We start from the raw sequence: 17,813 nt of genomic DNA, 5'->3' as shown, positions 1-17,813 counted from the left end.
ACCGGGAGAAGGGGGGCGCTCTCTGCGCCTTACCCCGAGTCCAGCGTGAAAGGATCGGACCCCTCCTGGGGACCGAGTAGGCACTCGCTTAAACCTGATGCAGTGCGCAAGTGTTTTGCAGAGCTTCCCGGGCCACAGCGGTGATCTCTGCAGAATCGGAGGCGGCTCGTGCCCCGGGGGCGGTCCCGAGAGCAGACCGTGCCCCAGGGCGCCGACAGGAGCACACTTGCTCTGTTTGGCTTCTTCTTGTGCCCCGTGGGCTCTGGGGAGAGCGCGATCCTCACGCTGAGTGTAAACTAGACATCCAGGTTGCGGTGGTGATTTAGGGGCAATAAAAAGAGCGCTTTTCGAAGCGCTACAACCAAGTCTGCAGCACGGGCTGCGGCAGTGATTTTCTCCAGTCAGAAAAGCGCACTTCTGGAAAAGCGCTTTTTGGTCACAAAGGAGCGCTCCCAAAGTGCTAGGCAGCAACAGCAGCACTCTTCGTCCTGGAAGAAATGTACAGAGGTCTTGGTTCACAGCACCCTGCCTCTGGAGACAACTGATGAGGAAGGGGGCGCAGGACTGGAGAACCCAGCAACAGGTCAGCACAACAAGGGGGTGCCAGCAGTGGCAGTTCCTCCTGGTGACCAGGCAGGTCGCAGGTCAGCACAGCAGCAGCAGTCCAAGGTGATCCTTTTGAGTCCTTTCTGCAGCGTCCTGTCCAGCTTCAGGTAAGGTTCCTGGAGTCTCAAGAATGTCCAAAAGATGTCTAAATTGTGGGGAAAATTCCCCTGTACTTATACTAGGTTTACAGTGTGTTTTACAATGGCCAAGAGAGGGGGTTACAACCAGTTACAACTGGTTCTGGTAGTGCCCTTTCTCTCCTCCAGCACAGGCTCCAAACATCAGAGGGGGTAAAGACCCTATTGTGTGAGGCCAGGGCACAGCCTTTACAAATGCAGGAGTGCCACGCTGCTCCCTTCTCTCAGCCCAGGAAGGCTTTACAATATGTAGATGCACCTCTGTGACACCTCCTCCCTCTCTGTGTTCAGGCTGTCTGAGAAGTATGCTCAAAGCCCCAACTGTCAGTCTGCCCATACGTGGATTGGAGGCAAGCTGCAAAATACCAAAGTCATAAGCACAGATAAATGTGCACTTTCTAGAAGTGGTATTTCTGTGATAGTACTAAAAAATACACCTACACCAGAAAGCCGCATTTCTCACCACTATCACAACCATTACAAACATGCCTATGCTACCCCTCATAAATCTGACAATACCCCTTACACAGAAGGCAGGGCATTTCCAATGCAATCCTATGAGAAGGCAGCACTCATAGCAGTGAGACACCAAGTTAGGCTGTCTGTCACTACCAGGACAGGCCATGCAACATGGCACATGTCCTGCCTTCTACATACATGGCACCCACCCCAAAGGGCTAGCTAGGGCATACCTTAGGAGTGACTTACATGTAGTAAAAGGGGAGTTCTGGGCCTGGCAAGTAAATTTAGATGCCAGGTCCCTGTGGCAGAAAACTGTGCATACAGGCTCTGCGCTAGCAGGCCTTAGATAGGTTTGACAGACCTATAGATAAATTAAATATGCCACTTAGGTATAAGCCAATCATACCAATTTTGTAAGGGAGAGCACATGCACTTTAGCACTGGTTAGCATTGAAAAAGTGCTCAGAGTCAAAACGTCAGCTAACAAAGGTCAGAAAAATAAGGAGGCAAAAAGCAAAAAAGTCTGGGGAATGACCACGTAAAAGGGCCAGGTCCAACAGTTCAGTAGATTAAACTTTACTAACAAGAAATTTCACAAAAATAAAATGCACTGTTAATAACTGAAAGGCGAAAAAACTGAACCAATAACTCACAGCTTGTGAGCTGTAAAGCGGCCTCAAGGCACCAAACACTTTACAGTCCATTCACACACCTTTCATACATGACATGCACAAGACCATTCACGTTGCTAGCCGCAGGCTTAGCACATTACAACTCTTGCATCAACAGACATTGCAATTCAGAGCCCCATCACCTTCATACGCCCACATGTGTGATACAGCAATCACATCAGCAGATGGCAGTGTGTGGACTGGTGTTTGACTGGCATCGCCAGCCAAGCGCCACTCCACACACACCGCCAGCCAAGTGCCACCCACTCATACCGCCAGCCAAGCGCACTCCACGCACACTATCAACCAAACCCCACTCCACGCACACCGCCAGCCAAGTGCCAATTCACACACACCGTCAGCCAAGTTGTGGTTCTAAAAATTCTGGACCCATGTAATTTACTTTGCCACAGCAGTACGATTTTAGTATCAAAAAACCGATAATGACTAGTACACTAAGCATGAGCATTTTCGCTCAATTCCAGCAGCGTTTTCACCTCGAAATCGCCATTTTCGTCCTGCACTCGTGGCTCCCATTTTATACACGGCAGCCATTTTTAAAAGTTGCCCTCACATAGGCTTATAATACAGTCAGATTTTATTCCAAGGACACGTACACCTTGATTGACTTTTCTCTGACCTGGGCAAGCTGGAACCATTGCCTCAGGCCAAACCTGTTTGGTCAGTCCCTCTCCCAGTGGCCGAATCAGATAGCATCAAGGCACACCATGCCATAAAACCCTTATTATCGCTCACACACCCTGCCTAATCTTGCTCGCACCTGCACCTGCTCTTTTCTTCTTCTTACTTTACGAGGGGGAGGTGCCCGTTTTTATTGGGGGTCCACACTTATCTGATGTAAAATACTAGGCCTTGCAGGGTAATTTATTATGGGTTGGATGACATGAAATATGAGGTTTCATCATGACACTGTTTTTTCCTTTGTAGTGAAAACATGTGAATGACCAACCAAAATGTCAAGAATGTTTGCCTGAAGCTTAAAAAACTGTATATAAGGAAACCTGACTTTGCATTGAAACACAGTCTCCTGAGAACATACAAACCGTGCTGTTGTACTTCTAGGACGCTTGTTACTTGGCTGCAGCCAATAAATTCGATCTTTGACTTCACCTAGAAGACTCTGAGTTTCTGTGGTCTGAATCAGGAAAGTACCCGAGGTCTTTGGGTGTACCCTGGCACCGCTGGGTTACCGGATCAGTACCGGTTCTGAAAATCCCAGTACCTCAAAGTGCCACTCCATGCACACCGCCATCATTTTTTTTTTTAAACCTCAAACTAATTATAAATAAGTACAAAACTACAAACAGAAAAGCTCTAACAGAAAACATGACAGTAATGCCAACTGTGAAACTGAACATATGAAAATATAAAATTACAGTTGACGCTTATGGTAGTTCCCAGTAATTCTTCTGTGTGTGGTAACTCCTGAAACAGCCAGCCACACACAGCCCAGGCTTTGAAGGACAGCTTGGGCAGTTTATCTGGCTCTCCCTCCGAATACCACTTACGGCACAGACTCTACATTTCTCAGTGGGAAAGTGTTTTTTGGGAGTGGGAGGAATCTGATCAGGAAAGTAGCGATCTTTCAATCTAGTCACATCCTCCACCACTGTTACTCTAGGAACTCTTGCTTGTTCCACCACAATAAGGCTCTCTATCAGTGACTCCTGAAATTTAACAAATTTCATCCTTGACTCAGGGGAACAATATGTGAACACAACAAAAGCATTAAAAGTTGCCAAATGAAACAAATCGATGGCCAACTTTTTATACCACACGTAAGACTTACGAAGAGCAGTGTAAGGTTCCAACCACTGATCTACTCTATCAACACCACCCATGTGCTTATTGTAGTCCAAAATGCACGAAGGTTTGCGCACTTCCGCAACCTGACCCCAGTCACAGGGGAAGTACTAGCACAGAGCTAGTGGCTCATTATTACGCAAGGCACTGCACTGTCCCCTCTCAAGTTATTTTACAGATAGGCTCCCTTGGATAACCTTTCTGGCTAGAACGGATTGTGCCACAAGCAACAGTGTCCACTCTGAACAATTCCTTGAACAACTGCACTCCAGTGTAAAGTTACCTACGTACAAATGGTGACCTTTGTTAAACAGTCGTCTACCACGTGTAGACCCAAAAATTATAAGCATATCCTGTACTACTTTCAGATAGCATATACAATTTAATTCTATAGTGTGCCCTCTTGCTAGGAATGTAGTGTTTAAGAACCAAACGACCCTTGAACAGGATCAAAGACTTGTCCACACTTATTCCTTTGCCTGGAACATACACCTGTGAAAAGCGATCTACAAAATGATCAAGGACAGGCCTAATCTTAAATAGACGGTCACAATCAGGGTGATCTCTTGGCAAGGTTAAAGTATTGTCAACAAAATGCAGCATCCGAAGAAGAAGCAAATACCAATTACGAGTCATGGTTGAAGGAAATATAGCAGTTGCCATCAAGGGACTAGTAGACCAACAAGAAGCCAGTGACAGCTTCCTTATCATCCCCATCAAAAAAGTCAAAACAAGAACTTTTTCATCTCCTCCAGATTTGTGGAAATCCACTGGGTAGCTCTAGACTGATGCTTAAGTCTGGCAGCTTTGTCCCTCAAATACTGCTCCTTATACAAATTAGTCTGCTCAACAGTCTCTTCCAAAACACACATTGCCCATAAACACCTCAAAGAAATTGACAGGCAAAAAGTTTTCCATATTTACTCTACACCCTGGGGACCAGCAAAGGTAGGCAACTGTGGCTGTTCCATGTTTGTGGCAACCCAGGTTTCAGGTCTTCCAATGGAAAACCTTTCAGCCCCAGGCTGCTACACTATTGGCACATCAGTGTTGTCCTCTAAAACAGGTTCTTCATCTGCATGCAGAGTGGCTTCCGCATCAGAAGATTCCTCTTGGACAGAAAACTCACTGCCGGAATCTCTCACTTCCTCCTCTGCCTCAGTTGCAGAGTCAGTTTCATAATCATGGTCGGAAAACAACTCAAAAAGCATGCCAACAACCTGCTGAGCGGTCACTCTGTGGCTAGCCATGATTTTTTCTAAGAAGTGTAACTTGACAAATGTGCTAACAACAACCATCACTGTCTAAAATAAGTAAAAAACAAAGTGTAGCTTTATCAAAACAATTATATACTCAAAAACTTTACCACTCGCTTGCCTGAAAAATCTAGACTCACCAGCAAATACTCTGCGCAGACACAGCAATCACCAATGATATCCCATTAAAAAAAAAAAAAAAAAAGAAAATTAGACATAAGATAACACAAATATCATTGTGCACAAATCTAAGAACAATTTCACACACAATCCTGCATTTAGTACACCACCTACAAACGTCATTCATGCATGGCAACAATACTTCTTTGGACTAAATTGTTTTTACTTACCTAAAGCATGCAACTACGCAAATCGCAGGTCAACCACTGCCAAAACTGCAACGAGCCACAGCATAGGATGCAAAAGCTTTGAACTAGAACAAAAAGGAGAAATAAACTGTTATAATCACAAATCCAAATACTTTGCCAGTTGACAAACACTCGCCACCAAACATTTAGAAATTTTCCCTGGTATCTAGTGTTCTCTGCCCCACTTGGTGCAGAGATGGTCACCAGTACTGTGCTAAATCCCTTGCCCAAAGGGCCGGCACCCACAAAAAAAAAAAAAAAAAAACTACAAAAATCCCTGGCACCTTAGTCACTTCTGCCTCCCTTGGGGGCAGATGGGCCTAAAAATAATAGGCTGATCTGCCCCCAAGGGGGGAAGAAATGGTGTAAATAATATTGTCTCTCCCTTGGGGAGCGACCCTTGCCCAAGGAGCCATCCCCCACACAAAGCACACACACACAAGATCCCTGGCACTAAGTGGATTCTGCCCCCCTTGGGGGAGATGGGCCTAAAAAAATAGGCTGAACTGCCCCCAAGGGTGACAGAACTGCCCAATAGTGCATTGCCCCTTTTTGGGGGGGGGGCGACACTTGCCAAAGGGGGCAAGCCAACACAAAAAAACAAAGGGAACAAATCCTTGGAATCTTGGTGGCTTCTGTCCCCCTTGGTGGTAGAAGGGCCTAAAAAATATAGGCCTATCTGCCCCCAAGGAGGGTAGAAATGGCATAAAATATATTGCCCCGTTTGAGGCGGCGACCTTTGCCAAGGGGCCACCCCCACACAAAGCACCCCACACACAAGATCCCTGGCGCTAAGAGGTATCTCCCCCCCCCCCTTTGGGGCACATGGTACTAAAAAAAAAATAGGCCAATCTGCCCAACTGTGCAATACCCCCTTTGGAGGAGACCCTTGCTAAAGGGGATACCCCCAACACAAAAAAACAAAGGAAAGAAATAAAATCACTGGCATCTTGGGGGCAGACGGACCTAAAAAAGAATAGGCCGATCTGCTCCCATGGGGGTCAGAAATGACAAAAAAGATATTGCCCCCCCTTGGGAGGCAACCCTTGCCCAAGGGGCCACCCCCCACACACAAAGCACACACACACAAGATGCTTGGCGCTAAGTGGACTCTGCCCTCCTTGGGGGCAGATGGCCTAAAAAAAAAAGCAGATCTGCCCAACAGTGTTTTCCCCCCTCTGGGGAGGTGACCATTGCCCAAGGGGCCGCCCCCACAGAGAAAAAGCAAAGTGCAAAACATCCCTGGTGTCGTCGTGGCTTCTGGAAAGATCGGCTCAAAAATAATCCACTGATCTGCCCCTAAGGGGGCAGAAAAGGAGAAAAACATTATACCCCCTTAGGGGACTGACCCTTGCCCAAGGTGCCGCCCCCACACAAAAAACACAACACAAACAACATCCCTGGTGCCTAATGAGCATTCCTGCTGCCCGATCGCATTGTGATCGGGCAGCGGCAATGCTGAAAGAGACATTGAGGGAAAGGAAAACCTTTTTCCTTTCTCCCGATGCCTCTTTTGTAGCAAATCCCCCCACCCCCTGGCTGGAGGAAAAATGTACCTCCTTCGTTTTGGACACAATGGTAGCAAATTGCTTCCAGTGCGTCTGGCGACCTCTAATGATATCAGCGCACGATCACACGCTGATGTCATTAGATGGTGGTGGAGGTTAGGGGTGGAAGGGGAAGCGATTCCCCTTCCAGCCCTGGACCTAGGCCCTCGGGGGAGTGGGCTGGGTGCAAGACGTAACGGTTACCTACTGGGCACCCAAGCAGAGTTGTCCAGGACACAACTGTTGTGTCCAAGGCACCCAAGGGGTTAAGGAAGCGGATCCTCCATGGATCTAGCTCAGGTCAATCCACGGATCCACACGCTACAGGAAGTATTTGTTTGGCCGGTGGCAACCTGACAGAAATGTTGCTACTGCCATTTATATTCGATGGGAAACGGTCCTCAGGGCTGAAATGTGGGGGTCAATGGAGCTGATGGGTTCAAGGTAGAGGTTCCCAGACCATAGGGGGGTGTTATAGTTTTAGTGAAGCAGTTAATATTGGGCTTCAAATGCCTGAAAAAAATATTTTTGATGAATCGCTAGTTTCACAGATCCACCCGTCGTGCTCAGCGTGACCCCCAATGTAGATCTGCAGGTGGATCAGCGGATCTTGTGAAAAATAAAAAAATATAGATTCAAACAGCTATTCAACTACCCACACAAATACCATCACATCCACTCTCATGCCCAGAGAGACACTCTCACAGCAAGATAGACAGTGTCACACCCACTCTCTTACCCAGAGAAATGCTATTGCATCCACATTCACACCAACACATACACACACACACACTCACTGTCACACTCAGAAAGACATTCTCACACCCAGTTTCACATCCAGGCAGACACTGTCACACTCACTCTCACACCAACAGAGATGTTCTAACACCAAGTCTCAAACCCTGAGATACTCTCTCTCACATTCAGACACTCTCACACCCACACTCACAGCAAGATAGACACTTTCACACTCACTCTCATATCCAGAGAGATGCTGTCACATTTACTCTCACACCCAAACATACATACTGTTACACTCACTATCGCACCCAGGGAGACTCCTTCACACCTACTCTCATTCCCACACAGACACTGTCACACTCACTCTCACACCCAGAGAGATGCTCCCACACCTAGTCTTACACCCAGAGAGATGCTGTCAAACATAGTCTCATACCCAGAGACATACTCTGACACTTGCTCTCACATCCAGACAAACATTCTCGTCCCCACTCTCACAGCAAGATAGACACTGTCAAACTCACTCTCTAACCCAGAGAGACACTGTCACATCCACTCTCACACCAACACAGGCACACACATGCTCACTGTCACATTCAGAGAGACAATCTTGCACCCAGTCTCATATCCAGGTAGACACTGTCACACTCACTCTCACACCCATAGAGACGTTCACACACCAAGTCATACACCCAGAGATATACTCTCACAGTCACTCTCACACCCAGATAGACACTCTCACACCCACTTTCACAGCAAGATAGACACTGTCATATCCACTCTCACAAGCAGACACTCTCACATCTACTCTCAAACCCACACCCACACAGACACTGTTGCACTCACTATCACATCCAAGGACACACTCTCACATCTACTCTTACACCCACACAGACACTGTCACACTCGCTCTCAGATCCAGAGAGATGCTATCACACCTAGTCTCACATCAAGAGACATACTCTGACACTCACTCTCACACCCAGACAGACACTCCCACACCTACTCTCATGGCAAGATAGACACTGTCACATCCTCTCTCATACCCATACAAGCAGTCTCATGCTCATTCTCACACTCAGTTAGACACTCTCACACCCCCTCTGACCTCTAGACAGAGACTCCCACACTCACTCTCTCATCCAGACAGAGACTCTCACACTCACTGTCACACTCAGAGACACACTCTTACACACACTTTGACAGCAGGATTAACACTGTCACACCCACTCTCACATCCTTAGAGATGCTGTCACATTCACAATCACACCCACACAGACACTCTTACACTCACTCTCACTCTTAGAGAGACACTCTCACACCCAGTCTCACATCCAAGCAGACACTGTCACACTCACTCTCACACCCAGACAGAGATGCTCACACTCACTCTCACACTCAGAAAAACACTCCTACACATACTTTCAGAGCAAGATTAACACTGTCACACCCACTCTCACATCCAAAGAGATTCTGTCACATCCACAGTCACACCCACACAGGCACTCTCACACTCACTCTCACTCAGATAGACACACTCACACCCACTCTGGAGCCCAGAGACTCTCACATTCGAACTCACACTCAGATATACACTCTCACACCCACTCTCATATCTAGACAAACACTGTCACACTCACTCTCACACTCAGAGGCTCTCATACTACTCTCACAGCAAGATAGATACTATCACACCCACTCTCATACTCAGAGATACTTTGTCACATCCACTCTGATACCCAAACTGGCACTCTCAAAGTCACTTTCACACTTAGAGAGACACTCTCACACCCACTCTCACATCCAGGCAGACACTTTCACACTCATTCTCACACCCATACAGAGATTCTCACATTCACTCTCACTCTCAAGGGATATACTCTCACAACTACGTCTACAGCAGGATAGACACTGCAACACCACTCTCACACCCATAGAGATGCTGTCACACCCACTCTTACACCAACACAGGCACTCTCACACTGCCTCTCACACTCAGATAAGTACTCTCATGCCCACCCTCATATCCCGACAGACACTGTCACACTCACTCTCACACTTAAAGAGAACCACTCACACTCACTCTCACACCCAGAGAGATGTTCTCACACTTAGGGGGTCATTCTGACTCTGGCAGTCACCGACCACGGGAGCACCGCCAACAGGCTGGCGGTGCTCCCAAGGGCATTCTGACCGCGGCGGTTCAGCCGCGGTCAGTAAGGGTAAACCGGCGGTCTCCCGCCAGTTTACCGCTGCCCCATTGAATCCTCCATGGCGGCGGAGCGCGCTCCGCCGCCATGGGGATTCAGACACCCCCTACCGCCATCCTGTTCATGGCGGGAAACCCGCCATGAACAGGATGGCGGTAGGGGGTGCCGCGGGGCCCCTGGGGGCCCCTGCAGTGCCCATGCCAATGGCATGGGCACTGCAGGGGCCCCCGTAAGAGGGCCCCACAAAGTATTTCAGTGTCTGCTTTGCAGACACTGAAATACGCGACGGGTGCAACTGCAGCCGTCGCACCCCTGCAACTACGCCGGCTCAATTCTGAGCCGGCGTCCACGTTGCAGGGGCATTTCCGCTGGGCCGGCGGGCGCTCTTTTGGAGAGCGCCTGCCGGCCCAGCGGAAATGTTTGAATGGCCGCCGCGGTCTTTTGACCGTGGTGCGGTCATTTGTCGGCGGTACCTTGGCGGACGGCCTCCGCCGTCCGCCAAGGTCTGAATGACCCCCTTAGTCTCAAACCCAGAGACACACTGTCACACTTACACTCACAGCCAGCCAGATATATTCACACCCAGTCTCATAGCAAGATAGACACTGCCCGCCCACTTTCACATTCAGAGAGATGCTGTGACATCTACTTGCACACCCAAACAAATAACCTCACTCTCACTCACCTTCATACCAAGACAGACACTCTGACACCCAGTATCACACCCAGAACCTCTCACACCCACTCACATTGTGGCAGACACTCATGCATGCACTCTAACCACTAGGTACACTCTCACACATACTCTCAGACCCGGATGGACACTCTCACACCCAGTCACACACCCAGAGAGACAGTGACACACCCACTCTCACATCCAGATATACTCTCCTACCCGCTCTCACACTCAGGGAGATAGTCACACACCCACCCTGACACCGAGAGAGACGATCACACACCCACTGTTACACCAAGATACACACAGTCATACCCACTGTCACTTCCACATGCATTCTCTCACATGTACTTTTACACACAGACCAAGACTCACACAAATGCTCATATAGTCTTAGTGTGTACGATCTGAGAGATACAATTTTCACTTACATTTTGTCGTATTGGGAAAGGGTCTTGAGGCTGAAATGTGGACTCTGAGGCATATAATGGTTTTTTTACTGCGAGATCCAAGGTTAGATTCACAGATCGGAATGACATTTTAAAAATATAAGTATTCACGAACAAATAAACATGTGTATGGTTAATGGATTGGCTCTGAAAGGAGCCTTTGTGTTTATGATGTGTAGGTAATTAGTACAGATAAAACATGATGCAGTCTCTCAAGTTATGCAGGAAAGCCTTGTTGTCTTTGTCTGTTAGGTGAACTCCATCATTTCTATATATACCATCCATATCAAATTGTAGGCTATTGTGGTGTATAGAACCCATGTTATGGCCTCTGAGGAATGCAGACACATTTTTATTAACATGTTTCCTGGATTTCTTTATTTATGGGAAGAATTTAGTTGACTAGTTCCACTTCTGTCTTTGGCAAATGTTAGAAAAAACAAATGCAGTGTGCAGTAAAAGTATCATTAATTTTCAAAAGGCATCCTTCATTAGGATTTCCAAAACAACCCCTGAACTGTGGCTAGGTCATTGCCACAAGAGTGCACAATTGTAAGTTCTGGATGTTGGCAATCTTTAATAGATTCAACCAAAGTGAGAAATTGATGCAACTTTAACCCTCAATGGCCTACCAAAGTAATATCCACATTGGATAAACCTAGGTCCCTGTCAATACCATTTTTTTGCCTCTGGCCCTAAAGACAAAGCTGTGTCCCACAATCCACACTCTGAGCATCTTGGAGGTAATCTGGAGTAGCACCAAGGAGAAGGCTGCAACTAAATAAGGCAGGTTTGAAATGAAATTCAGATGAAAGGGAGGGTAGAAGGTAGAATCTGAGAGAACACATTTGTTTGGCTGTTGTAGATATGCTTCTTGGTAGAGGTAGTTATTGAGGTTATGTGAATTATAAGTACTTTTTAGATTGGCTTTAGACAAATAGGAAAACAGTATTACTGCCAGTGATGTGTTTATTGTGAAAGCTTCAACCACACCTGCTAAACAAGGTTTAAAATTAAGCATGCTCTTCTCAGAAACTGTTATGAACTTATGACCTGCTGTAGAATGCAGAGTGTTGCAGACAGTGTTACCATGGTAACACAGCTACAGAGCATAAGGGGAAGGGAATAGAAAAAGACTGGACTGTGACTTCATTTTTGCAAATGTAGAGGCAATGCTAAATTAAAATGATTACTTGTTGTTTATATTTGTTTTTGCCTCCAAAAAAGGCATGCATATAGATCTGTGGGGGTCATTACAAGCTTGGCGGGCGGCGGTAACCGCAATGCGGACGAACTCCCGCAGACCCCATTACAACATCCCCGCTGGGCAGCGGGCGCAAACCTAGTTTACGCCCGCCGGCCCAGCGGGGATGTGGCCGCAACATAGGAGCCGGCTCCTAATGGAGCCGGCGGTGTTGCGGCTGTGCGACGGGTGCAGTAGCACCCATCGCGCTTTTCACTGTCTGCTTTGCAGACAGTGAAAAGCTGCACGGGGCCCTGCTGGGGGGCCCCTGCACTGCCCATGCCAGTGGCATGGGCAGTGCAGGGGCCCCCATTGGCCCCAGGACTCCCCTTACTGCCAGCCTATTTCTGGCGGTGCAAACCTCCAGAAACAGGCCGGCGGTATGGGAGTCATAATCCCCAGGGCAGCGCTGCCCTGGCCGATTATCACCGCCGGGGCTAAAACGGCTGGAAACCGCCGGCCCCGGCGATGCGACCGCGGCGCTACCGCCACGGTCGTAATACGGGTCTCCGTACCGCCAGCCTGTTGGCGGTAAGGACGCCACATTACCCTGGCGGTCGGAGACCGCCAGGATCGTAATGACCCCCTGTGTGTTTTACCATGTTAAAAACTAATTTCTGAACTTGCCTGTGAATCCACGGATGGCAGTTCGGGCTGGACTGCTCCCATGGGGAACAGGGTCAAGACTAATTTGCATATGGCTGGGGCCAAACTGGAATGGCATGGCAAGCAAAAAAACTGATGGATTAAACCCAGATCTGTGACTGGGGGTGAATGTTTTATTTGCTCTACATTCCGTCCATCTTCATTTGTTTTGTATATGATGAGGCAGCTAGGCACCCACGCATGCATATACCTTTATAGCCAGACACACAGTAATATACAAATAAATTACAGGCAATGCAATATGTAGTTTTGTACTCTCATAGTATACTTTCTTATCCTTTAAATATGGTTTGGGTGACTTATAATGACCTTAAGTATTCAGTTTAATTGTTAGATTGACTTAGTATCAGGAAAGGTGCTAAAGAAGGTTCATTAACCACAGAAAACTTTACCTTTAACTGAGATGTACATAGCCCATAGAAGGGAGTGCTTGCTTTCTTATTGAAACATAAATCAGATATTGAGTTTCACTGACTAAGATGTTACCTTCCACTCCCCCTGTGCACAGCTATATAAGTAATCCAGAAAAGATACAGTAGTCATATAGCTAATAACAAAAGGGCACAGTCAGAACATAAAACATATTCTGATGAGTTTCATTGACTAAGATGTTAGCTTTGACACCCCTATGAATAGTTATAAAGGCAGTCTAGTAGAGATACAGTAGTAGCAAGTAATAAAAGGATTGTGTCATTCACATATCTAGTGAAACACTAGAAGAGCCACTTTAACATACACCAATTCAGACACAAACACAGCCAGTAACACACCAAGGCACATACTGATGGATACACTGACACACCCGGGCACACACTGATGTTTGCACTTATAGACCTAGGCACACACTAATACATAAGCTGTAACACTCTGGCACCCACTAAAGCACCGACATACGTACAAGTACACTAATGCATTGACTGAGGCACCCAGATGCACATTAATGAATACACTGCAACACACAAGAGACAGTGGTCTGACCACTGCGACAGCAAGGCACACACTGATGTACAAACTGACAGATGCAGGCACACTCTCATACATATACTCAACACACCTAGGGATGCAATTATGCATGGACTGACACACCCAGGTAGACACTGGTGCATGCAATGATACTCCCAGATGCACAGTGATGCATTTACAGAGACAGTAATATATACACTGATGCATATACTAAGATACCCAGGGTTAGATGGATGAATACACTGATACACCTAGGAGCATAGTGATGTGTACGGTTCCACACCTAAACACATGCTGATGTTTACACTGACACACCCACGCATACAGTGATATCGACACAGCCACAGTCTAGCACACACTGATGCATACACTGATATATCCAGATACCCACTAATGCATACACAAACACACTCATGCACACACTGATGCATACACTTACACAACCACTCACAGAGTAGTGCATAAACTGACATAACAAGGTACACACTAATGGACACACTGACACACTCAGGCATACATTGATGTACAAACTGAGCCACCCAGGCCCACACTAATGTATATTCTGACAGACCCACACTCACACTGGTACATACACTCAGACACTGTGGCACATATATATGCACACAGTGAAACATCTAGACGCACACTGATGCATACAGATTCACTCCCAAGAACACACTGATACATTCAGGCTCACACTCATGCATATACTGACCCAACTAGGCACACAGTCATATATAGACTGAAACACCCAGAACTAAGTCATGCATTCACTGACACACTGAGACACACACTGATGCACACACTGAGATACCCAGGCACATACTGATTCAGTGCACTTATGCATATTTACTAACAGCTCAAGCTTGTATTAGAAAATATTCTTCTTAATTTGTTATTCAGTATAGGTAAATGTATTATTTATTTGTTTCACAGATATCTACTACTACCTAAATAGGAAGATTCACAATGCCTAACAAAACAGAAAGCAGAAAGAAACAGAAACAACAATATTACCTGGTTAAAACTGACAGTAAAAAACAAGATAAGGTGGAAAATGCCAGAGAAAGAAAACAGTCACTGGAAAGAGAACTAAGGATTAAAAAAAAAAAAGATATGTCATGAAATGCAGAATGGGAGGAAGACGTCAATTAAAAATAGGAGCTTCAAACGTACTGTGAAAGAGGAACAAATACATGTTATGAGAATTAGGAAATCAAATAATAAAATGGAGACTGTCAGACAGAAAAAGTGTAAGGAAATAAGAGTAAAAATGTTATGATACAGAATAGTTCAAAATCTGTGGAACACGATGAAGAAGTATAAGAGTTAAAATGCTGTTCTAAAGCAAAAGCATTATGGGGGTCATTCGGGGCCAGGGTCGGCGGGAGCACCGCCAACAGGCTGGCGGTGCCCCGCAGGTCATTCTGACCGCAGCGGTTTGGCCGCGGTCAGAAGAGGAAAACCGGCGGTCTCCCGCCGGTTTTCCGCTGCCCTATTGAATCCTCCATGGCGGAATCCTCCTATTGAATCCTCCGTAAGAGGGCCCCACAAAGAATTTCAGTGTCTGCTTTGCAGACACTGAAATTCTCAACTCCGCCGGCTCCATTCGGAGCCGGCTTCCTCGTGGGAAGGGTGTTTCCCACTGGGCTGGCGGGCGGCCTTTTGGCGGTCGCCCGCCAGCCCAGTGCGAAACCCAGAATAACCGCAGCGGTCTTCTGACCGCGGTGCGGTATTCTGGAGGGGGGAACTCTGGCGGGCGGCCTCCGCCGCCCGCCAGAGTTAGAATCACCCCCTATATTGACTAAGCATTTGTTGTGAAGAGAAAACCTTTCATCTTAATATTGAACAGAATGAAGACACTAGATAAAACAGTTATATGCTTGAGGAAAAGAACACTAAAAACTATTTTTTGCAAAGTTTCAAGGTGAATGGATGCACATGTCTAGTACAGAACCCTTTTTTAATGAAGAGAGTATTTGCAAGAGAATACATTAGTGCATGTAGTTGACACAAATGGTTGCTGCTATGAAATAAAAGACAATACTCCTGTAGGAAAAGAAGAGATAATTCCTAGGAATGTAGAAGAAATAATAGCTCAAGAACTACAAGGAAGGTGTAAACAGGCTCCTGTGGTGTATTACTATTTGTAGTATCCGACAGGAATCAATTGAAAACTTTCTTAAGAGAAGAGAAGTCTGGAGAAGTCTGAAACAGAAAATTAAAATGCTTCATGAATTAGAACCGTGCAAAGTTAAAAAACTACACCAACTCACAAGGCCGTTCATTGGCATGTCTTTCAAAGAAAGAATGCAGAAGCACTTTTCATCACTTTAGAAGGTTACCTGTGCATCATTCAGAAATGGGAAATTTGATAAGGAGACTTTAGCCCTCATTATGACATAGGTGGTCAGCTGACCGCCACGCCAGCGATGGCAGTATTACCGTCTCCAGGTCGGTGGTGAAAGGCGACAAATTATGACCTTGGCGGTGACTCCTCCCATAGACAGCCAACGTACCACCTGAAACGCCAGTGCGGTCCATCCACTGACCATGGTGGCAGCCATCTTCAGGCAGGCAGAAGACAACAACCTGACCACCATATTATAACATAGCAGATCGCCAGGATTACCGGGGCGGGATCACCGGAACCAAAAGCCTGCTGGAAGCACATCATATAAAAGGAGACACTCACCTCCAGGGACACAGAGGAGTCCACAGCTGCCATGGAACCCGAACTGGAAGTCATGCCGATGATGTACCACACAAAGGCAGTCCAGGAGTACCAAGGTCGACGAAGACAACAACAGTGAGTACAGCCACCTAGCACACAAGGGAGGGAGGGAAGAATGACACACCCACATGCACAACACACATCACTCACACCTGGAACCATCCACAGAGTTATTCAACATCAACATAACCCAGGAGCAAAGAAAGCTAGTACACATACTGGTCCAACCACTGTAATTATGTGGGAACAGAGTCCACATACCAAAATACATATATATATACAAATATACATATGTACATTAAGGGCCATTGGCCAGTCCAAAGTTCACGAATGGCCACAGGGCAACATCCAAGGCCCAACTTGACTCCTGATAGCCCAGTCGCTCCACTAGGCAGGGGCATCATGGAGATGATAGGCAGGTACCTCAGGGGGCAGGGAGGGTGGGAGTGGGGGCTTGGGTTTGGAAGGAGGCATGTCTTTGCCCTTCTGTTTAGGGGGTGGAGGAGTGGCATTGGGACGGGGAGCCGGAGTGCCACTCTTTTTCTCCTTGGTGGCAGGTGTAGTCTTAGGGGAAGGAACAGGAGTCGGCTGGGAGCTGGAGATACTGGGCTGGGGGGTGGGACCTTTCTCATATGGCAGGCCGGGTGGAGTGTGGGAAGGAAGAGGTGAAGGCAGGAAAGGAAAAACTTCTTAGGATCAATGGGGCTGGGTATGGGAGGAGGATTGAGAGTGGAGGTAGAGGGAGTGTTTGTAGGGGGAGGAGGTGTGCTGGATATGGGTGCAGCTGCATGGACAGTGTGTGTGTGTGAGGTGGATGGCTGTTGGAAGTCTGAGTGGGACCATTTATGTGTCTTTGGAGGGGGGCAGACAGGGTGGGAGAGGACAAACAAGAAGTGTGTACGTATGTTGTAGTGGTGTCTGCAAATGAGGTGGGTGTGCTGTAGGATGTGGTGATGGTGGTGATGGTGACTGCGCATGTGGTGTGTGGGGTGCATATCTGCTGCTGTGGTGACTGTGGGCAAGGCTGTTCAGGTGGCAGGATCTGGGACTGATGATGCAGTGCATGCAGTTGTGAGTGCTGATGTGACTGTGAGGGAGGAAGAGGGGGAGACAGTAGAAGCAGTGACTGTTGTAGTATGTGCATCTGGGTGTTGGCTGTCTGTGTGCTTGTGGAGTGAAGCGTGGTTCCTGTGTTTGTGCAAGTCATGTATGTTATTTTGCGTGGTGCTTGTCAGATTGTGTGCACAGGATGGGTAGGGT

This window comes from Pleurodeles waltl, chromosome 5, assembly GCF_031143425.1.
Source record: "Pleurodeles waltl isolate 20211129_DDA chromosome 5, aPleWal1.hap1.20221129, whole genome shotgun sequence".
Lineage (NCBI taxonomy): Eukaryota > Metazoa > Chordata > Amphibia > Caudata > Salamandridae > Pleurodeles > Pleurodeles waltl.
This window is presented reverse-complemented; position numbering follows the sequence as displayed.